Genomic DNA, 21,546 nt, shown 5'->3' with positions numbered 1-21,546 from the left:
TGCATACCACGTAAAAATCAAAAGAACAAATGAGTAATTTCCATTATCAAGAGAAACCACAGGGTGCAGACAAACAATGGAGGATGTAACCCAGGAACTTGCTCTCTCTACACAGTCCAGTAAAAACAAAAAACAAACAAACAAAAGAACCCAAACCAAACAAAGGTCATGCCAGAAAGGGATGGGCCAAAACCAGCAGGAGCCATCCCACAGTGTGCTGGAGTCAGCAAAGTGGCACCAGGTCATCCGAGCAGCCAGTGTGACCCTTGCTTCTGTTAAGTGTATTTAGTACTGGGTCTAAGATCAGATAATTCACCTTCCTTCTTCACCCATCACGAACACGGCAGGATGTCCAGACAGCACTGGAGACATGTCTCTATCCAAGACCAGTTTCCTCCTATGGACATTTCCCTACTCCTGGCTCCCCAGAGCTCTCTCCTGGAGCATACAGGTCTAGATCAAGTCATGGAGCCAGCCCTAGACTCCACCAACTTTGGCAATGGAGTGGTGGGAGACCCCCCTAGCAGAACAACACTTCAGAGGTATCTCAGCACCTACACAGCACTGGTACTTTAGAGGTGGTTCCCTCTGGGGCAGGATCTGCACCAGCCCGTGCACTGCAGAGGCACCCAGCCCTACCTCCTCCTGCCCGCTGCTGTCTCCTCAGGCCACCCCTGCTGTTGGCTAGGGAGGATATAAGATGACATCAAGGATGTCACCTCATTTGCCCTGCAGTAGATGCAGAGCTGGCACAGGTACCAGTACAGACTGTTGGGGCAGAGTTTTCCACTCCCTTTTGGGACGTGCATATCCACTGCAATACTCTTAGGACCATCTGTTCATGATCGTACAGGGTGTGAAATCTACCTTACTTTATTTACTTCACAGATACTATCCAGTGAGTGGGGAAGAGAACTGCCTTCGCTGGCAGCTGTATTTCATCCTGCCCCATACAGACAAGCTCAACATGTTCCTGAGATAAAAAGCTGGAGAAAACTTCATTAGTAACAAGGCCTGGAGCTGTTAATAGAGGGACACTAACCCACACGTGGTTTGATCATAGAATCATTAATATTGGAAAAGACTGCTAAGATGATCAAGTGCAACTGTCAACCCAACATCCCCAGGCCTCCTAAACCACGTCATGAAGTGCCACATCTACATGTTTTTCTAACACCTCCAGGGATGGAGACTCCACCACCTCTCTGGGCAGCCTGTTCCGATGATTGACCACTCTTGCAGTAAAGAAATTTTTCCTAATATCCAATCTAAACCTCCACAGACTTGAGTCTGTTTCCTCTCATCCTATCACTCATTACTTGGGAAAAGAGACCAACCCCCACCTCGCTCCAACCCCTTTCAGGCAGCTGCGGAGAGCAATAAGGTCTCCCCTCAGCCTCCTCTTCTCCAGGCTAAACCCCGCCAGCTCCCTCAGCCACTCCCCAGCACACTTGTGCTCCAGACCCTGCCCCAGCTCCGCTGCCTTTCTCTGGACACGCTCCAGCACCTCAAGGTCCTTCTTGTCCCGAGGGGCCCAAACCTGAGCCCAGCATTCGAGGTGGGGCCTCCCCAGTGCCGAGCACAGGGGCCCCATCCCTGCCCTGCTCCTGCTGGCCACCCCAGTGCTGACACAAGCCTGGGGGCTGGTGGCCTCCTTGGCCACCTGGGCACTGCTGGCTCATGCCCAGCCGGCTGTCAGCCAGCACCCCCAGGGCCTTCTCCGCTGGGCACTTCCCAGCCCCTCTGCCCCAGGCCTGGGGCGTTGCCTGGGGTTGTTGTGACCCAGGCGCAGGACACGGCCCTTGGCCTTGTTAAACCTCATCCAGTTGGCCTCGGCCTATTGATCCAGCCTGTCCAGGTCCCTCTGCAGAGCATTCCTACCCTCAAGCAGACCAACACCCCTGCCCAACTTGGTGTCACCTGCAAACTTATTGAGGGTGCACTCAATCCCCTCATCCAGATCATTGATAAAGATACTAAACAAGACTGACCCCAACAGTGAGCCCTGGAGAACCCCACTTGTAACCAGCCACCAACTGGATCTACCTCTGTTTACCCCAACTCTCTGGGCTCAGCCACCCAGCCAGTTTTTTACCCAGCAAAGAGTTCACCGTCCAAGCCATGAGCCACCAGCTTCTTTAGAGGAATGCTGTGGGAGACAGTGTCAAAGGCTTTACTGAAGTCCAGGTAGACACATCCACAGCCTTTCCCTCATCCCCTAGGCAGGTCACCTGGTCATAAAAGGAGATCAGGCTGGTCAGGCAGGACCTCCCTTTCATGAAGCCATGCTGACTGGGCCCAATCCCCTGGTTGTCCTGCAAGTGCCTGGTGAACACACTCAAGGTGAACCGCTCCATAACCTTCCCTGGTACCAAGGTCAGGCTGACAAGCCTGTAGTTCCCTGGATGCTCCTTCTGGCCCTTCCTGTAGATGGGCATCACACTGCAAAACCACCGCCTCAGAGGCTTCTCCCACATACCAGACCAGCTCCTGGGGACTGAGCTGCGAAGTTTTAATGCTAACATAGGACATTGCTTTCTGAGGTAGAGCCCTACACATGGAGCGGCAGGTGTCGCTGGAGACAGCTGGGGACAGAAAGGGTCTGGAGGACCCTTTCTGAGGTCTGTAAGGGAGCTGTCTGTAAGCTGAGGACTGTAAGGGAGAGACATCTGTTTGCTGAGTAGCAAAGGAAGAAGAGTCTCTATTGCTTCAAGACTAACTCCAACAAGCCACACAATTACAACTTCACTTCCACTAACTTGAAATCCACTTGCAACACTAACCTCCAAAGGAATATGTTTTTAAAAGAAAAAAAAAGGAAAAAATTCGTGTTCGTTTCCAGCACTAATCAGAAACATGCACTGAAGCATAAAAGACACTTTTCCAGATTCTGTGTAATAGAAACTTTTTCCAAAGAAGCTGAGCACAGCTAGAAAAAAAAACAAACCTTCAACTCATATTCATGGTTTCATTCTGGATCAAATATCTCTGGCAGCAAAGTGAGCTTTCACTGGGATGGAGAGATGCCATTCCCAAGGGGCACTGAGCACAGACACAGGAGTGGACCTCTAACATCTCCAACACATCTACCACCCAGGGGCACACCAACAAGTTTTATGTGGCTATGTCAAAGGCTAAGCATAGACCATACAGCCGAAAACACCACCAACCATTTCACTTATGTGGGAGCTGGATATCATCAGGCTGGGTCCAGACGACACTGCTAATCAGCACAACACCATTAACACAAGTGGAGCCATGGGTTCATGCACAGAAAGAACCCAGTCCAAGGCTGGATTACAGATAACCCTCAAGGAAACCACAGGAAACTTGGCATTAGTAAGATGCATATATTCCTACCACAATGTTATACTTCTGGCAGGTGCCAAGCACATTCCAACACTAAAAAAAAAATACTCCAAAAGCTTGTGCTAATGATAAGGGGTAGAAAGAATTAAGCCTCAATTTTTCCAACTTTAGAAAGGCTTCCCCAAGCCCAGCAGTGGCCTGCCCAGAGCTCCTGGCCACAGCCAAGAGGTAAGTTAGTAGAAGGACCAGTCATGCACATGGTGGTAGAAGATGGCAGGGGATCCAGCGCTTTAAACTTGGCTCAAGTTCAGGCTTTGATTCAAGATTTTAGCTCAATTAATCTGCAGTAATTCTTAGGAAATCAACCGATGCATCCATAGAGCTCAAGGCCAGAAAATTGCCTTGACTGACCTGCAAAACCCACACCACACATTTTTATCCAGTCATCATGAATTCAAGCTCATGCTTGAATGAAGTCTGGGCCTTTCAATCTTAATGTCAAGATTTAAACATTGGAGCCCAAGTGCTTTGGCAAATTGCTCAATAGGGAAAAGGACCTTCAAACAGCACAGAGAACATGCCTCTTCCCCATGCATTTATTCTGAGGTGAGCAAACTCAATCCTCAGATATTCACTTAACAGAAATAACAAGATCATTTCACCGCTGTTTGTGATGGTGTGTTCTTTACTGCCCACAAATTCCTCACAGCTGATAGTCATTCAAAGATACACTGGACAAACATGAAAGCACACAAAAAAAATTAGCACAAGCAGTTTTTTATATGAAAAAGCATGTTAGTCATCCTCTGTGATCCTTCTGGTTACAGTGTTTCAGTAATCTGGCCAGGCAGCAGAAGGGATGCCACATCACCACACTGACACATCAGATGACTTGTACAAATGCATATTTCTAATGCAAGTATCCTCACAGCTTGGAAGGGACTGGAAAAACAGGCCTTTTGTATGTAGTCTCAGTTTTGCTGGTTTATCTGATTCTTTTACTTAGCAGCAGGAGGGAAGGGGAAAGGATTTATAAAGGAACAGAAAACTTGTGAATCAGCTTCTTGTGAAGCTGATTGGGAATGGTCCTGGTAAGTACTGTCAAGCCTAAAATCACTTCCAGTTCACTGTTGAAGCTAACCAGATGTCCAAAGAGATCTTGTCCCTCTAAATTTACCCTGTCTTCACCATGCTCCTCATTTACTCACAGTTCTTAGCTTCTGAAATCCAAAAGGGAGAAGCAGCAGGACCTAAAGAGCTACAACAATGTTTTGTCATGGCATTTTCACCAAGTGAGGGGGTTTTGCCAGAATGTGTCACAGAGCTTGCAAAACCATTGCGAGAACAGCTTAGGTTTGGTCCCATTTGTTTCTGCAGAACCTGCAGTATCCCAGCAGAGGTAGGAAGGAGGGAAGGCGTCTGAACTCATCCAAGCTGCAGCCTTGCTCAAAGAAGGAAATAATAAAATTCTTACATTAACCAGCTGCCACCGGAGCTTTAGCAAGCTAGAAATGTGTTAGTTAATGATTAACACTAGTAGCACAAGAATACCCAGGAGCTTGAATGAACAAGGGATAAGGCTTAGCATGCAGAGCACTGTGCAAATAAAGAACAAAATGAATGATCACTGCTCATCCTTTGCCTTCCAAAAAACCCCAAACATTTACAGCACCCAGACTCATACATGCACCTAACCTTCTCAGGTTCATCTGGCAATGGCCATGGATTAGTTGGAGAAAACCACTGTCAGATTTGAAGGAGGGGAAAGGAATTTTAAAACTGCAATGGGCTATTTCCACATGGATCAAATACTCTCAAGACACCCCGTGGCTCTCCTCCCCACTCCTGGCAGGGCCATAACATTCTGGCTCTGACCACACAGGAGAACTCCTGGTGCAAACCTCCCAGCCCAGCCTGTAGCTCTCTGCTGCACTCAGACACTATGTACAGCTTTAGCACACTAAGCAGCAATGTGTTCCTTCAGATTAAACAAGACTAAATCACCCTTACTTAGATTTTAAATCAATTTCTTGCCACCTTCTTGTAACCTCAATGCAATCCAAATTTTACTTTTCAGCCACAGCATTTGCTCAGTGACCATTCAGTGCTTCCCTGCTCTTGCTTTAGACACAGAACTCCTGAACTTGTGTTTCAGAGGGTCCCCCCACAACAAACATCACTGGATTTATCATCAGAGCTCTGCAAGCCTGGTGCTGCCATCAGGATGCAATACAGACCCCTTCTGTTTGCCAGGCTCTGAAAAGCAAATGTTGATTTTTCCCAGAGAGGGATAGGGGTATATAAAGGAGAAAAGCTGAGAACAAAGAGGCAGCAGCTCACTAGCCAAAGGGCTGCTGATGACAAAGGGCAGAGGTTAAGGGTTCTCCTGAGCCTTGGTGATCCACCAGGCTGCTTGGTGGAGGCGTGCCAGTGCCTGTAGCTAACAGGACACCCAGAGCAGACCTGGCCACTTTGGACTCTCCAGCCTTAGTGGAGCAACTCCTCATTCACAGCTAGAGGACACAAGGGATAGCCTTTGGTTTCAAGACCAGTGTCTGACTCTGACAACGCTGTAAGGGATAAAACTAAACCAGGGATTTTACTTAGATGCAAAGTTGCAAGCCCAAGTCTCACTCCATACTTGTGACGAAGTGCCCTTTTCCTCTGCCCAGCACAAGAGATGCTCCACTGCAGCCATATAACATCCAGATAAAGGAACCAGCAACAGGTAAAGAAGCAGCCAAGGACCCATGGTCACTAAATCCCATTCCCTCCCTAGACAGAAACTCAGATAAATACACAGGGACAAGATTCACAAACTATCTGGCCACTTGACTGATAACAGGTAATCTTGGAAAAGCATTAAGCTTAAGCAGACAATGGTCACTTTTGTCTCTGCATCGAACATCCACACAAATGTACTTTGGACTACAAACAGTACCTGGAGCCCTTTCACCCGAGCATCCTTTGTGCAGCAGAGGCAGAAACACACACGCTTTGCAATCATACATTCATACAATAATGAATCTGGATCGCTTTGGTAGGAGTGCAATCCTCTGATATTACACTGAATTGCCTGGAAGTCAGAAATCACTAGGGTTCAAGCTACGGTTCAGAAACCAAATTGCTGGGTAGCCCTGCACAAGAAATTTAAGCTCAAAATCGCAGCTGCCCCCTTAGGACATCAGACGTCCACATTCTTACATTCATCTTCTACCCCAGCTCCAGTTGCATCTTGATTCTCTGCTCATTTGAGGATAACCTGCACTAGGAAGATGCTGAGGTAGGCAGCCAGGGAAGACCAGGTCAGCTGCTGGGGCAAAGTCGTCTGCAGACAGAGGGGTCGGGAACCACTCAACTGCCATCACAGCTCTACAATGACTTGTTGCATATAACTTTCTTCCTCCACATCTCATTTTACAGGCAAAGAAAAGGATGTGTCAAACACTTCACCTGCCTATAGGAGAAGGAGGGATATATTATTTAATGCTTTTACATTTTAGCTGTACTGTAAAGAATGATTCAGGCTCTATCTCTAGATTATTGAGATAATGTCTGCTGTCCTTAAACATAAGGGAAGAAAAGTTACAAATTGAGATTATGATGAAGCCCTGGACCCATACAACTGAGGGTTTTCTCCTATTAAGTCTGCCCCAGAAGTAGCCAAGGCAATCCAGTTTCATAAGCTACTAACATTCTTTGAATTTTTTTCCTTGTATCTTACAATTACATTTAATAGTGGCTACAGCAGGGAAATTGGAATAGAAGAGAACTTCAGCCAATTTTTTAGGATGTATTTGAGTGTCTAATATTGCAGATCAGCTTACACTAGAGTTTGCAGAAGTACTTCTACAAACTGTAGTATAACTCCAGCTCTATATTGAGAGGGCATAAATGCGTCTTAAAAACATCAGTGCTACACTTAAGGTCTCTCTTCCATCTCCAAGTCAGACGGACCCACAGAAAGCCCAACCATAGTCCCAAAGTCAGCTACATGAGCTGCTTAAGGCTGTATCTGTGAGGGATTAGCAGTCAACACTGAGATTAAATTTCCTGTGAGCTCCCCCTCTCCACCATATGAAGCCCTTAAAGGCAATCAAAGGAGGACTAGGTTCTCAGAAGTACCCATTGCTCATGCTGAGCCCCAGAACATCTGTTGTGTCCTGCTCCTGCACATCAGAGGAATAAGGCACCCAGCACAAAAGCACTAAATTGGTTTAAAAACAAGATGTAGAATCAGTACATAAGTGCTAATATCTTACTGGCTCATCCTTTTAAATCTTTGTGAAGGACAAAATAATTCTAGACCCAATGCCTATCCTTCTTCCAAGCCATACTCTCCAACAGTCAGCTCTACAGAGGGACAGCAAGAAAATGAAAAATAGGTTCATTTAAATAAGCCCCAGCTGTAGGAACCACCACTACTTGATGCTGTTCCATGATTACATTCTTTTCTCCCTAGGTACCAAGTGGTCCCAGTGCAACTTGTTCCTCTAATGGGTTTCTGCAGTTGCCAGCAAGAGAAAGGTAAAGCACCTGGCACCACCAAACAGTTCAGCCCTGACAAAAGGCAGAGTGAAATCACCCCTGGCACAGGTGAAAACTGTTTCAAAGCATGGAGCGCTGCCTGCAGCCTCTAAGGAAGCTTTTCTCTCTTAAAAGAAGGCTCACACAAGGAGACACAAAGCCTATTCTGTAGGTCTGGCTGAAAGGCAGCATTGTATGTGGGACATGGCACGCTCAGCGTAACAGAGCTGGGCAGCAGAGGTGCAGGCCCAATCCAGAACCTCTCCCTCGAGTCGCTCATCCCAACAATACAAATGTTCAGCCTCCACTATGAAAATCCTCACAGGAAAAAAAAAAAAGCAATTGCTGCTATTTCTGTAACAAATACATGAATACGCACTGGACAGAGATCTGCTTTGTGCTGGTGTGGTTTCTCCCGAAAGCTCAGCCTGCAACTACTGAGTAACCCAAACTTCCATGCACTGACCCTAGCACCGCTGAGACCTTGTACTGTGCTAAGCACCAGCACAAGAGAGGATTCCCAACATGGTGAAGCTTATGGACTTGAACCTTATGCCATAAGTAATGTACCATACTGAGTGCAATCTGCCACGGCGTAGGCACAGGCTGCTACCAGCCAAATCTGAAAGGTTTTTCTCTGTCTGGAGGCTCAGGTCACTTCTGATGACTCCAATGACAAGCCAACCTTTCGTAAATGGCATCTTCTGCAGTCAGAGGACTCCAAGACCTCTTGTCCAGAGGGGATCCATGACACTGCCATGCCCCTCCAGCCCAAACCTGCCCCAACCCTTTATTTGCCCTGCAGGAGCATTGTCCAGACAGGAACCTCTGTCCCCTGTCCAGAGTTGTAGGATCAATGAGGGGCCAAGGGAGGATGTTCTGGGGAGGACTGTTGAAATTCCAGCCTTATCTCCAGAGGCTGAGATCACAGGTAGAAAAATGTTTCTGTGTTGTCTCGGCAAGCTTCCTGCTGGCACCCCTCTTCTTCTCCACAAGAGCACCTCTTTTTGTGAGCAGTTTTGGAGCCAGAGAAGAATGATTACTGGTACAAACTAAGTGTATTTACTATTTCTGAGACATCAGATCTGCAACGGTGCCTGTCGCCAGTGTGACACAGCTGTTCCTCAACCAGCTCTGTCCTGAGCAGGTTGGGGAAGCAGTCCCAGCTGGAGGGAGAGATGCTGCCATTTCTGAAAACTGCTGGTACACCAAGCAGTCACTCACTGTGCCACCGCTTGCTGCTGCAAACTGGTCGCCACATGCCTTAGCATCTGTGAAGGAAGGATGCCCACTATTTTGGAGACCTCTGGTTATCACCCTAAGGCCTGGACTTTGCTCTGTCAAAGATACATACAAGCCTCAGGGCAGCACCTGTCTGAGCATTTGCACATTAAGAGTCTGAGCAGGAGCCCCAGACACCCTCCATAGTCAATGAAGGAGACAGGCACTGCAGCTGATGAGTCATCTCCATTCTGAGATGGAAATGGAAGATAGGGTGATTCATCTGACAGCCCCTGGCTGGAGAGAGGCTGCAGGGACCAGCTCTGATCCAGACAGCTGCTTTTAGATGGCTCAACCTAGGCAAAATTAAATTCCAGCTTCATTTTTTCCAGGCCTCAGTCCCTTGTAATACAGGATCTTCGGACTCTCCAAGCTTGAAGATCAATGTCTGAAAGACTGAAGACACTTACAGGAATAGGAAGCACTTTGGTTATCTGCACAGTCATTAGACAAGGAGCAGGAGTCAGGGTATCTGATTATGCCCAACCTGGACACACAAACCAAATGAAGCAGCTTGTTTCCCTACAGCTCAATTTCCTCTGCAATGAAGTGGCATAAGCATATGCCTTTCACAGAGAATTTCCCATGGATACCCGGAAAGGCCTTGGGAGCACAGGAGAAAAGGTGAAGTTTATTCACAAAGCGCATCACCTGGAGGAAGCCAAAGCCTCTGCAGGGCTCTGCCCTGGCGATACCAGCACAGAGCAAGGCCACTGCCAGGTAGTCCCATGCTCCAGGAGAAGGTGAGAAACAGCCGTGCCCCTCTCTGAAGTGAATTGTCACCAATCGTGCCCTAAGTTTCCTGGGCATAAACAAAGCATTGACCTCCAGAGCTCTTTGGCATCTGTCACCATCTGTTTATTCCATAAGAAAGTGAAATTAAAAAAAAGAAACCCCACCACCTCCCCCCCAAAAAAACCCCACACCAAAAAAAACAAAAATCAAAACCCCTGAACACCAGAGTTGAAACAGTGTTTAATCTTGCAAAGATTATGATTACATTATTTGAAAAGCGGAGGAGGCTATAAATCCCCCAAAACAGAGGTCTCTACTTAGTTTATAGTTTTATTTTGCCCATAATCTATAGGCAACAAGGCTTGGATGCTCCCAGGGTGTTCTGAGGGACTATGCCAAGGCAGTTTTTAATCCAAAGCCTGATCTCCCAGCTGCGTTTTGACCTAAGGATACCTAATTCATTAGCCATCAGAAATGGGAAATAGAGAATTTATAAAAGATTAAGATGATCCCAAGCAAGGACGAAATGCCAATGTTAGAGAATATTAGAATTCAAATTAATCCTGATACACTGGAAATGGGCAAATAAACAGAAAACCCAAATAAGATGCAATGTGATTTAGCAGAGACCAGTGCTAAGGTCTACTCTATACACTAGACTCCCTCATTTCAGTGGTTGCAGGAGGCTCCTATGAAAGATTCATATCCTACATGGGCTGAATCGCCAGATTTTATCTTCATCAACTACAGAAATAGCTTAGGGTGACAAGTACTCCATGCAGGTTCTTGCAGGAAGGTGGGATGGAGCTGACTGCAAACTGAGGTGTGGAAGGCAGAATGCCAGAGCCCTGTAAACGAGGTGGCCAACAGTATCCAGGCTCAGCTCCAGGAGAAGTTCACCTCGTAGAAGATCAGAGTTAGACCATTCCCTTTGCAGACCTCTAACACTGTGCACTGGATCCTCAGTGTGAAAAGCCACCAGGTGCCAAGCAGAGCAGCTCCGTTTCAAGAGTCTGTTTGCACTTAACCAGCTTGTCTGTCTGGGATCCTACCATGCCCTTAGGATTCCCTCCTGTGTAAGAAGCCAGGAGAGATCAGCTACATGGAGAGAACCAGAAAACCTGACCATGCACAGGCAGCCTTGCAGCAAGCAGACTGCTCCCATCAGATCTGCACAGCTGACTGCTTCCCTAGCCTGCCCCATTCCTGCAGCCCTGTAAATGTAGGAGTGGCAGAGCCTTCCGGAAACACCCAGACATCCTCCACTCAGCAGGGTTAACAGGAGGTCCTCCAGGCTGTGTTAATAAGCCATGATTTTGCCTCGAAACTGGGAGTATCTTGGAATAGGAGAAGGTGCTACATGCCACCTGCTCCAGGTCCATGTGACAGCCAAGTATTTGCTTAGAGAGAAATGCAAACAAACCCGCCCCGGCAAGCTTCATGCTCTCCTAGAAATTCAAACGAGGTCATCTCCAGACAGAAAGCCAGAGAGCATGGAACAGTCCCAGGTAAAGCATCTGCCTCCGTGCCTACTCGGGCAGCCCTGGCAGCCCACAGTCAGCAGAGAGGAGGAGGTGAGGAGGGAGCAAAGCCACGACTCATTGGCAGGGTATCTGAGCAGCCTACTCTCCGTATGCACTCACAGTTTATTGCAATACTGAACACAAAATTAGTATTTTTAACACCATGTCTCCTCCTTTTCTGACCCACTGTTCTCCATCCAGTGACACTTTGCAACAAACCATGTAGATTTAAAAAAGACTATGCAACTTCTGGTCCTGAATGCTCCTGACCTAAGAAACCAGTGTGGTTTTTCCCCTGAGGTTGCCATTTTGGCTGTTCAGCTGAGAAGAGAGGCATGCTAAAGAAGGCACATTCCCACATGTAGGGGCCTGGGGTCTGTCTGACAAGTTCAAAGAGAGCCACGTGCCCTGTGCCTGTGCTGTGATTATACAAGTGAAGCTCTGAAGACACGGCTACAAACTCTTTAAGGCTCCTGTGCTATTCATGGGAAAGGTGAATCCCTATGCAGATGTTCAGCCTCCCTGTGAAGTGGTCACAGAGCAGAAACCATTAATAAAAAATTTCTGTCTGCACTCAAGACAGCTCATACTACCTCATCAGACTATTTATAACAACATTTATAACAAAGAAATGCAATTGTAAAGTAATTCAAGGGTTACTTGTACAGCTCTTACCTCCTCAGAGGCTATCACAGCTCTCTTCCAGCATCCCTCCCAGAACGCCCCAGTACAACTTCTGGCTATTCTAATTCATTCTAGCCCATAACTCTCTGAAGAAATTGTTTGCTGTCTTGATGTTTTTGCTTCCATCCTTAGAAGATTTGATGCTTTCTATTCTTCTTTCACTTGAGTTGACCACCTTTGGCCCAGAAGCACATGGAACCTGGTTCACCTCCTGTCCCTCTCTTCCCCACTTTCAGTGCATGTTGGGACAGCACATCAGAAATACCCAAAATATCTATAAGTCACCCCCCCTTCAAACCCCAGGGCAAAAAACAACATGCCCTGGCTCACACCCTGCTTCCTGGGGTATCGGAGGAGGAAACACACTTGGTGCATCAGTGAAGTCGCTTCCTTCATGCATCTCTGCTCCCTCCCCAAGCCCAGCAGCACTGTGGGCTGTGCTGTGCACTGGGTCTACATCCTCCTCTCCTGCCCTTCCAAGCCTGGCCCTTGCTCCTGCCTTTCCACATTCCTGTACTGGTCTTCCCACAATCTCCACCAGTGTACATGCTCTACCAGCACAGTTTCTGTTCTTCAATCCACTGACCCACACTCCTGTGCATAGCTGACCTGCGGGAAACACTTCTCACCCTTGCTATGCTTCTCAGTAGCAGTCTGACCATCAGATAGAGGGGCTTTGGATACAAATATCTCCACAGAGTTAGGGATGAGGACATTTTGTTTATTTTGACCCAGGACTAAGGTCAGGCTTTCCTCCTAGCTCGCTAGGGGCCATGTGCTTATGTGCTGGACCAATCTTCCAGCTCCTCTCTTCCTGGTGTCTGAAGCCACAAACCCTTCTCCCACGTTACAAACCCTGCTGACAGCAGCCAGCAAGCTGTCCACCAACGAACAGGGGCAGTCTATAAAAAGGTCTAACACAGACACCTGCAATAATAAGCACCCAGTACATCGACACGGGAGGCTTTTCAGGCGTCTATCAATTCCCAGGGGCTCCCATACTTATATTCACGGCCCAAAGAGCATAAAAGGCTCAGTAAGATCTGAACATTAATCTGGACACATATTACGAAACAACTTTCTACTGCTTCCTCTCCACCACAGCTCAAGCACAGGGCTATTACTTTTCCCACGATGCTTAAAAACTTAGCAAGGCTAAAAAAAAACCCCAACAAACAAACAAACAAAAAAAACCCACAAACAAAAAAACCCAACGAAAACCCCTTCAGCCACAGACATCCTCCTCCCCTCACCCTACCACAAATACACTGTCCAAAAAGCCTGACATGTATTTTAAAACATCGATGCCTGATGCCAATTTCCTAGAGAGCAGCTGGTCTGTGAAGGAGCACACAGAGCAGAGCAGCGGAGGCACGTTTGAAACCTCCACAGATGGATCAAACTCGCAAGGGCTGAGCTCATCCTTCCCAACATTAACTCATCACTCCCAACATTAACTGTAGAAATCACATGTCAGGTTATTTCACATCACTGTTGCAGGGTTTATCTGACAAAAACCCACCCTGGGAAATAAATTGCAGCCTTGCACTGCAGCTGCCAAGTGGGACAGGAGAGACCACCCAAGCCATGACATCCCCCAACAACCCACAGCACCGACAGCCTTTCCATGCTCAGATGTGGGACTCGCCAACTGAAGCATCTCACTTGTTGGTACAGCAATTTGGGAAAGCATTCACAGATGCAAATGTAGTTGAGTGACAGTTAACATTGAAGGGCAACTAGCTACAGTAATGTTAGTCCTTCAGGCTGCACAAGTATGAACTGTTCAGTAAATACTCAACAGCTCTGAGAGTAATAACCTATCTGCTGAAAAGATATTTTAAAAAGAGGCATTTGAAATCCCATGTTAGGATGTGGTGGTTTTGGTATGTATTGCTTGGGCACAACTCAGACTCACATTTCTCAGTACTATGGCCATGCTCTCAAACATGAGAAGGCAGGACACCAAAGGGGAACAAACCCTTCATGCAGCAGACACAATAAAGGTCTGGGTTTAAGGATTTCCTGGTGCTTCCAGCAATTGACCTTAGATAAAAGCAATTTAAAAGCAATACAGTACACATGAGTCCTTTTATCACTAGAGCATTGAAAATCAGCAAGGTCATAAACCTTCCCCAGCGCAAACCAGAGGACGAGGAGGATTATGGCATTTCAGGATTGGACTGGCAACAACATCAACTTTCAATGCTTCAGGCTAACTTCTATGTGGGCAATGAATCACATTTCATCCTCATTCCTACTGGTCAAAATATACATACTTTTCTTTTAAGTTTAAAAATTAATTGAAAGTCATCTTGGAAGGAAGATGATGGATGATGGATGAGTATTAGGGAAGCAAAGCATCTGTAGAGTGCCAGTGACTGACAGCCCCCAGCCACAGACCTGGGCAGGCTGGGAGCTCTCCACCAGAGAGAGTCAAGTCAGTGGGTGACACTTGCTCTTCTGCAGCCCAGAGCTGTACCTTTCCTGCAGGCAAAACAAACCCTCCAGCCTCATTAACTCACAGCTTTTCATCAAACTTAAAACTCTCTCAAACAAAACCCTGCCACCTCCCATGGTCTATCATGTGCAAGCCCTTTGTCCTGACTTGTAACACACCAAGATCTGTTATTCTTCTCAGCAACTTTTTTTTTATACATGTCCAGGCACTTACAACTCAGCCACTGAGTCATTCAACAACAGCTTTCAGCAGTAATTGCTGAGGGCATCTCGTCCTCGTTTCCTTTGTTTATTCTGTCTGTTATATAAAGCAATAGGCAATCCCCATTTCCCTTGACAACATCAAAAACAAAGCAAACTTGCACCCAGGGGCTGCCCTTGAGGATCAGGACTCCAACTTGCTCTCCAAGTATGTGAGCTCAGAGTTTCCCTAGCATCACTGCCACAGCCTGCAAAGGGACGTGACTCTGGACGAGCAGAGCATCAGGGACCCTCTGTGTCTGCAGCAGCTGCTTTGGGTTCAGCCCTGCTAGTCCGTGGGGAGAGCTGCTGAGTGCTGAGCTCTTCCCAAAGGGAGCTGGTTCCTTGGCAGATAGTCCCTTGGTGAGCTCTTTCTTCCCCTGGGAACCGGAGCCAGAGCTCTGTTATTCTCTTGGTCCCCAGAATAGCCTACTCCCACACCAGGAAATTATGGTCTTTCTTGAGCTTTACCATGACCTTTTTCATTTTCATTATGCCTTTAGCTGTCTCCTCCCCTTACACTCCTTCTCTAAACAAATATCAGAGCTGCACAAAGTGTTTCCTGTAAATAATACTCATCTGGCATGGACAAAGAAAAGAAAAAAGAAAAAAATCCTTTTGCTGCTAGTTCCAGCTTGCAATCGTCCCTCCAGTTTAACTTCCATCTGCTCGACCTGGGAGCCTCGAAAGCAGCACACCATTTCAGGGTAATGGAAGGGACGGTTACATGCTCTGGGCATCATATTCAAACCTGCCCTCACTGAAAATAAAATAAATGAAAATAAATGTTCAGGTCATGGAGGTAACTTATATCATGCTTCAGACCGCTGTAGTGCAATTTTCAGTGTTAGAGTTTGAGTGAGAACTTCACAACAAGCCCCCTTCAGCCCACCTCAGCCAGCTATTTTCACAAATGTAGCACCACCAGACAAAACTTTTCCTTGCCTATCCTCCTGGTGCCATCCCATGCTGATGCTGGCCTGTGCTCTAGAGCTGTCTGAACCCCACCATACCCCGTGAGAGGCTATTTTGTGCACATGAAAGTGGAAATTGCCTTAAAAGCACAAAACGAGGATTCCCTTTCGGGCTCTTGAAGTGATAAACCAGGTGCCCCATCTCACAGCAGCTGTACGAAAGGCCTTTCTAAGCCTGCGCTATTACCTGAATGATGGGATACACAGAAGGAAGCAGCTTCCCAGGCAGCAGTGAATCTCCCTCTTAAACATAAACCCTTTAAAGGATGTTTTGAGCCATCCTTATCACTGGTAAGTCATTGCAGGCCAGTGTGGGAACAGGCTGACTCACCAGAGACTCTGCCACCTCGCTCTCACTGCACCACTGCTTGTGGCATAAGATTTCCACAGGGAACCAGAGCTGCATGAGCATGGCTTCTCTTCCTAAGGACACCAGGACCAGCAGGAAGGGAAATGCCCTGGTGTATAGTTAAACATACTGGCATGGCCAGTTAGTATCACCTGTAGGGACAGATCGATCCTACCCTTTCTCGCATGCCACCAGGGAGCTTACAAAAGGCAAGCAGAGACTTCTCGCATCTATCCGACAGGTTAAATCTTCACAAATCACTGCAACACAAAGTGCTCTCCTCTTGTACAGACTTTGCCCCAGATTTGGATCCCACCTTATGCTGCAAAACCAATGACATCTCCTGTCTAAGAGGGGACAGGTTAGCCTCACATGAAACGCCCCACTCACTATGTGGTAACCAGCAGCACTGCTTTTAGGAGGAATTTCCCTGCCTTACAGGGAGCAGTCAGGGAGTCATTCTCTGCAGCAACATCCCCCCGTTCCACGTGGCACCACTTCTCCTTGCTCACCCTGGGTGGGCATGGGAAAATGAACAGTGTTTTGGGGAAGCAGATAATCACCCCATTGGGCCCCACATGGCTTTTTGTTGCTTTCTGCAGTGCTGTTTCTTATTTGGCTTTCTCTGCAGGCTGGATTCCCTTCCTTCTCCAAACTATTTCCTAACAGATGTTGGGATATTTTGCTACCTGAAGCAAAGCTCTACCACTGCCTGCACACACCAGCCAAATCTGGCAACAGTGGAGCACCCAAACCCGTCGGTCACACCGTTCCTGCCACCCCAGCACAGCATGGCGCTGCTATATGAGAACTTTTTCATACAAGACCACATCAATCAACATGAGTGATCAGAAATATGATGGCAGAGTGTGTTGACATTTATGGCAACATATTCTGTCAGCGGGTGAGTAAAATACAACTATCATGCTTTTTGATTGGACATCCCACAGTCCTACCTCATTTTTTGCAGCAAGGAAGTGCAGAGGTAAGCTTGCCAGGACCAATGTCATCTGCCACCAACAACTCTTTATATCTACTACACCACAGAAACAGACTGTGAGGCCCTGAAAGCAGCTAAGAATGATCTGTCCAAGGATCAGGGTGCTTTTGTCCATCAGAAACACCAACAATTTGTAGCGCTCTAGGAAATTTACAGGCTTTACTACCACCAGAGAGGACAGACGCATTAGAAATCTAATTCTCTACAGCATAGACCTTTTTCGTTTTAAAAGTAATCAAAATAATTGTTAAAGGTTTTTAGCTGTTAATCACACGGTGCAGACCTGGACAATGCTGCCTCTTGGCCACAGCATTGGCTTGGAAGCATGGTCTGTGACACTGCCTTGCTCGTATGACCTTTGCCTCTGTCGCCCTTCATACACCAGTCATCGAGAAATTCAGAAGAGTGGGGAGGGAAGGACACACACATTTTCACCCTGCATCCCCGCAGTCCTCAGAGCAATGGTACCTGCTCTGTCTGGGCATCTCTAGATATTGCTATAGCTCAAACAACAATCTCGGGGGCAGCAGCCAGTGGGACCATCAAAGGTCATGTCCAACCTTGCATGCAGGGATGGGGAAGTGACTCAGGCAGGGATGGAGCAGGGAACAGTGTGATGTGACAGATGCAATGGTTAAAAAAGAAAAAAAAAAAAGGGGGTTGGGAAAGAAAACCCACCAGGCAGAATGTGTGAATGCAAGCGGGCACTGTGGCTACTGTTCACTGGTTGGAAAGTGAGTGTGAGGCATAGGCTAGTCAGAGATGTGGTTGTCCAAAACAGTGAGCAAGTGCTCACCATGCAGGATCTGCATCACTTTTGTTCTTTTTTCTTTGGCGGTTTAAAGCAAGGATGGGTTTAAAGCTTGGCATCAACCAGCTTTCACATGGATCTGAATCATAGAATCATTAAGGTTGGAAAAGACCTCTAATATCATCAAGTCCAACAGTGCAGATTATCCATGCAGCTGACCAAAACAACCTGCAGAGCTTTCAGCATCCTGAAAATAAGATAAAAAGTCCTTTGTGCACCACCAGCCTCCTGCTATTCTTGGATTATTTTAATTCATTTTGTAGTCCTTGTTATTTTCCTTCCTACTATTTCTGTAACACAAAGTAACACAATGCCAACATAATACCATGTAGTGCAAAATTTCCACAGCCTCAGGCAAGGGACCAGTGTTCCTGGGGCAGCTTACCCTATAATGGCACTTCCGGCACCACCATCCCTCCTCTTCCCTCTACTCCTGGGCTCCAAAGCTCTCTCCTCACCCTTTTCCTTCCCCTTCACATCCCCCATGCTTACACTGACTACAAATTCTTCAGCTCTGCTCTGCCACCGATGGGAAAGGAAAGAAGCCCAGGCCAGGCTTCACTGCTCTGCTTGAGTGCAGAGACCTGGAAGATGGAAAAGGAAGGGATGGGTAGCAGCAAAAGAGCCAAAATGGCATCCTCTGAGCACGGTGAGAGATAGGAGCTGCCTGTAAACAACACAATGACCTAGCACAGAAATTTTGCCTTTAATAAAAGCAGGGAGACAGAAACAACAGCCCCAAAGACAGGATGCTGGCATATCCAGGGAACTGCTTCACGACCTGTGTGTGGCTCCAGTGGAAGCTCTGTCCCACCAAGCAGTGAGGACACAGGATGAAACAGAAACCCTGGCCTTTTTTCTGCTCCTGCTATTCTGCAGAAGCCTTCCTTGAGGCTGATGCATTTACTTACTACACCATCTATTTGCACAAGCACTACACAGCCATGCCAGCTGCTGCTGTGCCTCTTCATTAACTAGTTTGTTCCTGCGAAACTGCCAAGTGCTTTGCTCTCGATCCACAGTGGCTAAACACTTACTTGCAACAGAGATGCACAGACATGCTTCCACACATCAGGCACAGGCAAGGCTGTTTCAAATAAAGAAAACAGGTGGAAATGAGGCAACAGGACAGTTTATTCATCTGAGCTGGTGGAGGCATTGCTTGCACTGCATTCAGGCTTTAAGCAATAGTTTTGAACAGCCACAGACTGAGGATCCAGCTTCTTGTGGTTGATTGCAAATCCTCAGTACTATCATTTATTTTTTTTTATTAGTGATAGCTTGTTGGCCCAGCACTGCAAGTTTTGGAGAGTAAGAGGCAGCTGTGAGTTTAAACTGGAAAAAAATTGGCTTTTTTATTTTTACATAATTAAAATAAGATATTTTTAATTTCTGTTCAAAATTACAATCTAAAATTAAATTAATATTTTGTTGTATCCAAGCAATATTTTTTCCTTGGTACTGATTCCTTTATTTGGCCAGTGAACTAAGTAATAAAAAAAATTTTTAAAATCATTCTGAACAGCTCTGTTCATTTTTCCATGGCTTAGACAAACACAGTGCCAGTTAGCTGACAGGAGAGAACAACGGGGCTCTGCAAACACCAGGTCATCTCTGTCCCACCCAGCAACTTTTACAACAGTGACATTAAAAGCCATTGAGGGAATCGCAGTGGGCCTCTCTCGCGCAGTACCAGCCTGAAAAAGACTCAGTCTCAGCTTTTCCAGACCATGTCAGAAAACAGGCTGCAGACAGAGATGTACCGAGACCCCCCTCAACAGGTAGTGCCTGCCCACCACAGCCCCTGACACTTATTTTTGGGATTCACAAATTGTTACCAAATCCTAATGCAATGATCAGGTCCCAATTCTTGCTGTTACTCCTGCAGTTCTTCCTATAGCCTCAGCTCATATGTGGAATTATTTCTCCCTATGAGCCTAAGCAATAAATTAGGAGTCCACAGTTTAGGTAGGGGTGGGTCACGCATAACCACTACGGATAATTCTGGAGGTACTGTAATCAGAGCAATCCTTATTTCAGTGCATGCCAACATATTACATAAATCTGAAACTGCAAACAGTCCTTGGCCAAAACAATTTGCCTCATCCTTGAAAATACCTATAAATCGTTGTGTCATTTATCATTAATTCTGTCTATTGCTTCTTTGGCACTGCAATTGTGCTTAAGCAAATGGAAAATTAGCATTGAACAATCCTTAAAAAAATAGTATTCCAAGACAAGTAAAACATCTCAGAAAAAATCTCCTTGCCTTAAGCATCTGAAATAATAGACACCCCTAAAGCAAACATTAAGAGCTGGCTTCAATAGCGGTTATTGCTCATTTTTAACTTGCTGTGTAAAATCCCCTTTTCAACCACACACACACACACACACCCACCGCTGCTGCCAGGAAGTTCCAGGAAAAAAAGCACTTCCAGGCTGAGCTGCACGCGCCCGCAGCTACGGCACAAAGGTCTGAGCCTCTCTCTGCTGGTAAGAGGTAAAGCATCCAAAGGCAAATTCTTTATCCGAACCACACCTATGTGGCATGTACTCAAAAGTCATAACAGATGGGTAATGATTTCCCCTTAAGTACTTTAGAAAAGGTAAATCTTGCCTGGGGTGGGGAGCAGCCTGCTAACAGGAGAGCACTACAGCAGCACTGCTGTGTTCATAAAGGAGGGAGCTGGAGGTCTAGCCCCATGAAGTCAAGTGAGATCCTCCAGCTGGGTTCAGCAGAACAGATCCAGGTCCAGAGAACAGATCCAGAATATACTGGAGAGGAGCAGACATGGCCAGCAAGGGATGCTCCCTAATCCCAAAAAGTGTTTAGAAGATGTTTCCTTTTGTCATAGTTTTTGGGAGATTCTCAGCCAGGCACTGCATTTCCAGACTGTCAGTGGTTGTCAGCAACATGCTTGGGAAGCACAGGCTTTGCAGCTGAGAAGTCACTTCGTCACCTCACTGGTTTCTCTGGAAATAGAAAGCTCAGAGGCTCTGCTGCACTCTGTACATCTTACTCACGTCTTGGAGAAGTAATCTGGGTTCTCAGTGGAATTCCCCAAAGAAAGTCACCATTGCTGTTCCCTGATTTGTAAAACCACGAGATTTTGGGGACAAGGAGGGCTAGCTCTGCCCCGCACAAAGGCGGCAGCTCTCCAAAGGTGGCCTCCCCAGCAGAGCGCGTGATTCATTGAGCGCCTTTCTGCCCAATGATTCGGCAAGAGGCAAGGCTCCAGCACAGCACAGCCAAGACCTGCAACACTGGAAGTGGAACTTTTGCAACATGCAAACAGGAGCTGCTCAGAAGAGCTGCCTGTGCTTTTTGCAAGCTTAGTGGTGGTCACAGTGCAATTACCCTGTTGCTTCAGTGTAGTGTATCCTGGCTAGTGTAATTCTTCTGTTCATTCTCTTTAAACAACTGCCCAGTACTAAGGGAAATCTCAAGGTGTTTTCAAAATACAGCTGCAGTCCCTTCTGAATTAAAGGGACTGACCAGCTGTCAACAACATCAGTTGCAACACCAAGTAAAGGTGGGTTTGGACACTGACCAGAGACACATCAATCAAACCAGCAGCTTTGCAGTGCCACAGCTTCACTCCAGCACAATCAACACAAAGCAAGCAAAGCAATTAAAGACCACTTGGCCTCAT

At 46.8% G+C, this 21,546-nt stretch overlaps 1 protein-coding gene across 2 annotated transcripts in view; it reads right to left on the bottom strand.

Annotated features, from left to right (window-relative positions):
- Positions 1–21,546, bottom strand: part of SEPTIN9 (septin 9) — a 143,721-nt gene that overhangs the window by 120,034 nt on the left and 2,141 nt on the right. The window lies entirely within an intron of this gene.

The sequence above is a fragment of the Phalacrocorax aristotelis genome, chromosome 16 (genome assembly GCF_949628215.1).
Source record: "Phalacrocorax aristotelis chromosome 16, bGulAri2.1, whole genome shotgun sequence".
NCBI lineage: Eukaryota > Metazoa > Chordata > Aves > Suliformes > Phalacrocoracidae > Phalacrocorax > Phalacrocorax aristotelis.
This window is presented reverse-complemented; position numbering and strand designations above follow the sequence as displayed.